Source organism: Ovis canadensis, chromosome 9 (genome assembly GCF_042477335.2).
Source record: "Ovis canadensis isolate MfBH-ARS-UI-01 breed Bighorn chromosome 9, ARS-UI_OviCan_v2, whole genome shotgun sequence".
NCBI lineage: Eukaryota > Metazoa > Chordata > Mammalia > Artiodactyla > Bovidae > Ovis > Ovis canadensis.
Window position 1 is genome coordinate 52,951,876 of NC_091253.1, and position 6,741 is coordinate 52,958,616.

General features: G+C 42.2%; 1 non-coding gene across 1 annotated transcript; it reads left to right on the forward strand.

Annotated features, from left to right (window-relative positions):
* The first annotated feature begins 2,951 nt into the window (after window positions 1-2,951).
* Window positions 2,952-3,023, forward strand: TRNAC-ACA (transfer RNA cysteine (anticodon ACA)). The gene has a single exon. It is a non-coding gene; the product is annotated as a tRNA-Cys (tRNA).
* Window positions 3,024-6,741: the final 3,718 nt, after the last annotated feature.

Genomic DNA, 6,741 nt, shown 5'->3' on the forward strand with positions numbered 1-6,741 from the left:
CTGCCAATGCAGGAGAGATAAGAGACGCGGATTCCATCCCTGGGTCGTGGAAGATCCCCTGGAGGAGGGCATGGCAACCCGCTTCAGTATTCTTGCCTGGAGAAGCCTGGACAGAGGAGCTTGGCAGGCTGTGGTCCATGGGGTCGCAGAGTTGGACGTTAAGCACACACGCATGAGTTTCCATTTGGGATGTTGCAAAAGTTCTGGAGATGGATGGTGTGGTGGTTACACAGTAATGTGACTGTACTTAGTGCCACTGAACTATACACTTAAAAGTAGCTAAAATGAGGGAACTTCCTGGCAATTCAGTACTTAGGACTTTGTGCTTTCACTGTCAAGGATGCGAGTTCAATCCCTGGTTGGGGAACTAAGATCCCACAAGTCTCACAGAGTAGATAAAAAGAAAGGTTAAAATGGTAAAATCTATGTGGTGTATATTTTGCCACAATAAAATCTAAATTTTGCAGCCAACCTCTAGCAGAGGTAAAGGATCTCAAAGCAGGTATATTATATACTGGCCCCATTACTGCCTCCCTTTATTCTTCCTATCTTTCCATTAGCTTTATTTTCCTCACTTTTTTAGAAATATTGTTTTATTGCTGTGTGTTATGTTCTGGGTTACAATGATTTGCATCCCCCTTTTTTCTTGGCAGAACAAAGAAGGAGTTCCATATTAAAATATACTTATTCTGGCAAGACATCTCTAAAGCTGTTGATGATTGTATCTCAAGGAGAGAGTAAGGGAGAAATACAGTTTTCTTAAGTCCATTAGTGAGAGAGAGATGAGACAGGAAATTTCTGCGAGGCAAAGCTGCCTTCTTACTCCTCCTTGGGTCAGGGGACAACCGCTGTCTCCTCGGGCCACCAAGACTATTGGAGCCCTCCTGGGCCTTTTCCACCAGGATTCTATCCCTTTATAGACATCATCTCTCCCCCCGAGACCCAACCTCCCATGAGTGTTCTCCCTATGGACTCTCACTGAAATCCAGCTTCAAAGGGATGCTTGGTTTAGTGCCCTGCTCTCAAGTATTGAATTTCTAAATAACTTTTAAAACAAGGAGACCCAAAATCATCATGTGTAACTCACAAATGATGTAGCTGGTCTTGGGACTTCCCTGGTGGTCCAGTGGTTAAAACCATGCACTTCCAATAGGGGGCATGGGTTCAATCCATGATTGGGGAACTAAGATCCTTCATGCTTCATGGTATGGCCACAAAAAAAGGCAAATTATGGAACTGGTCTTGCCTCTACCATACAGTGAGTATCTTATAGGAAAAGAATGTCTGGTTTTTTGGTTGGTTTTTTTTTTTTTTTTTTTGCTGCATCACCAGTCACAACCCCAGTGCCTGACTGTATGTGAAATGAAAGTCACTTAGTCATGTCTGACTCTTTGTGACCTCATGGACTATAGCCTACCAGGCTCCTCTGTCCATGGACTTCTCCAGGACAGAATACTGGAATGGGTAGCCATTCTCTTCTTCAGGGTATCTTCCCAACTGAGGGATTGAACCCAGGTTTCCCACATTGCAGGTGGATTCTTTACTGTCTGAGCCACCAGGAAAGCCCAATAATACTGCAGTCGGGTAGCCTACCCCTTCTCCAGCAGATCTTCCCTACCCAGGAATTGAACAGAGGTCTCCAGCATTGTAAACAGATTCTTTACCAGCTGAGCGACCAGGGAAGACTGCCTGACTGTATAGGACATAGTCAATAAATACATTGTACAAATGATAGAAACCGTAGGAGGCCATTTATTTTATAGAACAAACTGTGGTGTTGGAGAAGACTCTTGAGAGTCCTTGGACTGCAAGGAGATCAAACCAGTCAATTCTAAAGGAAATTAGTCCTGAATATTCATTGGAAGAACTGATGCTGAAGCTCCAATATTTTGGCCACCTGATAAAAAGAACAGAAACTCATTAGAAAAGATCCTGATGCTGGGAAAGACTGAAGGTGGGAGGAGAAGGGGACAAGAGAGGATGACATGGTTGGACGGCATCATTGGACTCGATGGACATGAGTTTGAGCAAGCTCCGGGAGTTGGTGATGGACAAGGAAGTCTGGCATGCTGCAGTCCATGGGGTTGCAAAGAGTTGGACACAACTGAGTGACTGAATTGAACTGAACTGAAATATTCTTTCCTTGAATTCACTATCTCAAACCTACTGCAGGAAAAAAGCCTGCAAAAGTAGGAAAGCAGGCTTCATGGAGGGAGAGGGGGGTCTAGGGGGAAGGCTCATGAATGTGACCAAGAACAAAGAAGACACACGTCCCTTGCTCTCTCCCAGGCTGGGATCCACACACAGAAACCAACTCTACTGTGTGGGGTATGATGCACCCATAACTCTAGTGGTCATGCCTCTGCCACTTCAAAAGAGAATCATGGGGCTTCTCTGACAGTCCAGTGGTTAAGACTGCACCTCCCAACACAGCAGCTGTGGCTTCAATCCCTAGTTGGAGAGCTAATATCCCACGTGTCTCGTGGCCAAAAAAACTAAAACATAAAACAGAAGCAATGTTGTAACAAATTAAAGAAAGACTTTAGGGAAAAAAAACAATTAAAAAAAAGAGAATTACACATGTATTCATCCCAGGCAAATCATTATTGATTTTTTTTAATTAATCAGATATATGATTTTCCCAAATTCCCTAGGTAATATAGCCAGCCATCCCATGATTCTTTGCAATTTCCCTGGGAGGTAAGGCTTTAAGAGTTCTCCATTTGACTAGACAGAAATTCACAGAAAGGAAAGAGAGCTGGAAGAAGCTTGAGAGAAGAGGAAGGAGAAAGTTAAGCAAAGAAGACAGGAATGCAACCAGTCGGGAAGAAAAAACAATCCTCATGAACCAGAGCTTACAGTTCCCGTCAAGTCCAAGGCCTTTACAACATCAAACTTCTAGAGAAGGTCATCCAGTTTTGTGGAGTGGGTGAAGGATCATTTCTTCCATTTCCCTGGTGGCTCAGATGGTAGAGAATCTGCCTACAATGCAGGAGACCCAGGTTCGATCCCTGGGTTGGGAAGATCCCCTGGAGAAGGGAAGGGCAACCCACTCCAGTATTCTTGCCTGGAGAATTCCATGGACAGAGGAGCCTGGTGAACTACAGTCCAAGGGGTTGCAACAAGTCGGACATGACTGAGTGACTAACACAAAAAATGTTAAGAAATTTCAATAGAAGAATGGCCTTTGGGGGGGTCTTGGAAATTTGTCATTTAATTTCTATTTACATGAAGATCAGGGGCCAGGGTAAATCACAGATGCTAAACTGAGGCAGGAGAAGGGAAAGTTAGAAAATTAGGTGTGGAGGGTGAGGACGAAACTAGAGAGGAGATGGTGCCCCAGGACAGCATTTTTCACATTTGCAGACTTTCACTGAGCCGTCGTCCCCACCCACATGCTCACTCCGTTCCTAACAGCATCTTCATCAATTAAGATTCTTGGAGACTGGCAGGCTCCAAGATCAACAGTACCATCCACATACTCACTATTCCACTGGCAAGACGAACAATTCCGAATATTAAAAGTAAAGTGACACATTCTGCCATGTCTTTTGTATACAGACAGCTGAAGCCGCCTGAAAGTTTGGCACCAAAAGGCCAAGTACCATATTTTCAGCCACCCACACGCCAAACCCCATAATAACTACAGGCTCGAGATGTGAAATTTTCAGACATTTGCAGCAAAGGAAAACTAATAGTCATGTTTCTTCATGTGCTTCCTTTCCTAACAGGGCAGTTTCTCAACTTTCAAACCTCATCAGTGTAAGCGAGAGAGAACAAAGGGTGCTGAGGAGATATTTTCACCAGATGTCAAGTGGTGCTTATTTATTTTAAACAGAAAACCCCACTTCGTACGTTTTGGTTCATTTACTGGTATCCGCTCTGTAACAAGTATTTTTTATGAGTTAAAAAGCTGCCACCAGTGCACTTAAGTTACCATAGGGCTTCGGGAAAGTCTGTTAGCTCAGACTAAATATTGCTCTTTTTGCTTCTGGTTGCAATGTAAATTCCACCCCCATCCTTTGCCTATAACGGGAGAAAAACATTGTCACTAAAGTCATTACCAGGGCTCACACTTAGTCCTTCTGTGTTCATATCTAGAAGTAAAGATGTTCAGTTCACTGAACTTTTTAAGGTACAATGTGAATAATTTAAGCTACGAGGTAATTGATTTTCTCAAAGACACCAACAGAAACCTTACTACAGTCGACCCTCCCTATCTGCTGAAAGGACTGTAGACTACTTTATCGTCTGACTATAATTCCCTTCTGCATGAATATTTGGGCTCCTATGACCTGAAAGAGCCATAAAAACCTAAAGGCCGAGAGTTTATGTTGCCCAGTCAGTGAGGATAATAAAATGGCTAATGCAACACTCCTCTGAGCTTCTGAGAACAAAGAAAATGTTATATAGTTATTTTTAATAAAGGTCTGGATAGCCTTCATTCTGCCCAATAGAAAATGTAATTTTAGATCAGATCTGTGTCAAGGAGTGCCTCCACAATCAAAGTTGAGATGTTTGAGGTACCCTAGACAGAGATCTCTCCTTGCACACCATAGGCAAATATATGAGGCACATATTCCTAGATTGGGCTTCCCAGATGGCTCAGTGATAAAGAATCTGCCTCCCAATGCAGGTGATGCAGGTTTGATCCCTGGGTTGGAAAGATCCCCTGAAAGAGGGCATGGCAACCCACTCCAGTATCCCTGCCTGGGAAATCCTATGGACAGAGGAACTTGTTGGGCTCCATGGGGTCGCAACAAGTCAGACAAGACTTAGCGACGAAACAACAGCAACGACATTCCCAGATTATCAAGTCATCAAGCCACGTTCTACAGACCAGAGTACAGATCCTCCTAAAAGTACAACAGATCAAGAATGTTTGTAAGGGGAACGTTCAACAAGTACAGAAATGGATCTGGGCATTTTCTGGTAGTGCAGGCTCTTGATGTAAGAAGTAACCTGTCAGCAGAGAACGGTTTGAGGCATAATTGAGGGTAGGCTTTAGGATAGGGTCAAGAATATTTGGACAATGAAAGAGGAGCCCTGACTAAGCTTGTACAGACTATTCACTTAGTTATACTTACAGAAGGATTTACTCCAATTCTGGGATGAGGAGAAATTGGCAGGTTAAACCAGCAGCACTGTATGCCATCCATAATACACTGTACATAATTTTATTTAATATAATTTTTCAGCAAAGTGTCACAGTTCTCATCTCAAACTATGCTTTATTCATATTTGTTCTTTTTCAAACCCAATAATTCATTCAAGTTTATGTTTTACTTAGAAAACTGGATTAAAAGGGGTCAAAATATTGTTATAGTGAAGATTTAGATATCTTTATTTATCAGATATCCATAAATGGAGTAGCACAGATATCCTTTGTTAAAGTAGCATCTCTTACAGAATGATAACTTCCGTTTCTCTCAGCTTGGTGACTCATATTTCCTGAGAAGACTTATCACCACAAAACATCTGGAAATATGGATCATTTTTTTTCTTAGTCATTATAAAGGAATATCTAAGTTCACAAAAGAAATAAGCAAAACCTCTAGGGGACAAAAATAAAGAGAAAATTGAAAACTAGAGTGGTAAGTGATCTCTGAGCTTTTCACTGCTTTGAGAACACCAGCAATGCATGAAATTACCAATTTCTCCACATCCTTGCCAACATTTGTTGCCATCTCTGTTGTTTTAGCAACCTTAGTGAGTGTGAAGGGCCTTCTGTGGTTTTGATAATCTTTCCTGTAATGATTAATAATCTGAAGCATCTTTTCATGTGCCTCTTGGATGTTTCTATATCTCCTGGGGAGAAATGTCTACTCAAATCATTTGCTTATTTTTTTAAATTGGATTATTTGTCTTTTTGTTGTTCATTTGTAAGAGTTCTTTATAAATTCTCAGTACAAGTCCCTTATCAAATGTTATTTTTGCAATTATTTCCTTCCATTTTGTAGATTATCTTTTCACTTCTTTATAGTGTCTATTGAGGCACCATGTTTTTAATTTTTTAAATAGCTTTTATTATTTGAAGCAATTTTAGGTTCACAGTAACTGAGTGTCCCCTACTCAGGCATGGCCTCCTCCATTATCAACATCCCCTCACCAAGGGGTACATTTGTTACAACTGATGAGCCTACAGTGACACCACTATCACCAAACATTCATAGTTCCCATTACAGTTCATTCTTTGTATTGTATATTCGATTGGTTTGGATAAATATATATATATTATGGGCTTCCCAGGTGGCTCCGTGGTAGAGAATCTGCCTGCCAAGCAGGAGACCCAGATCTGATCTTTGGATTGGGAATATCTCATGGAGAAGGAAATGGCAACCCATTCTAGTATTCTTGTCTGGGAAATCCCATGGAGAGAGGAGCCTGGCGGGCTATAGTCCATGGGATCACAAAAGAGTCAGACACAACTTAGCAACTAAACAGCAGCAGCAGCAGACAGCATTATAGCACCATACGGAGTAGTTTCACTGCCCTAAAAATCCTCTTTGCTCCACCTGTTCATCTTCGTGTGCTGTGCTTAGTCGTTCAGTCATGCCTGACTCTTTTGTGACCTCCTGGACTGTAACCCATCAGGCTCCTCCGTCCATGAGATTTCCCAGGCAAGAATACTGGAGTGGGTTTCCATATCCTCCTCCAGGGGATCTTTACAACCCAGGGACTGAACTTAGGTCTCCCACATTGCATGCAGATTCTTTACCGTCTGAGCCTCCAAGGAAGCCC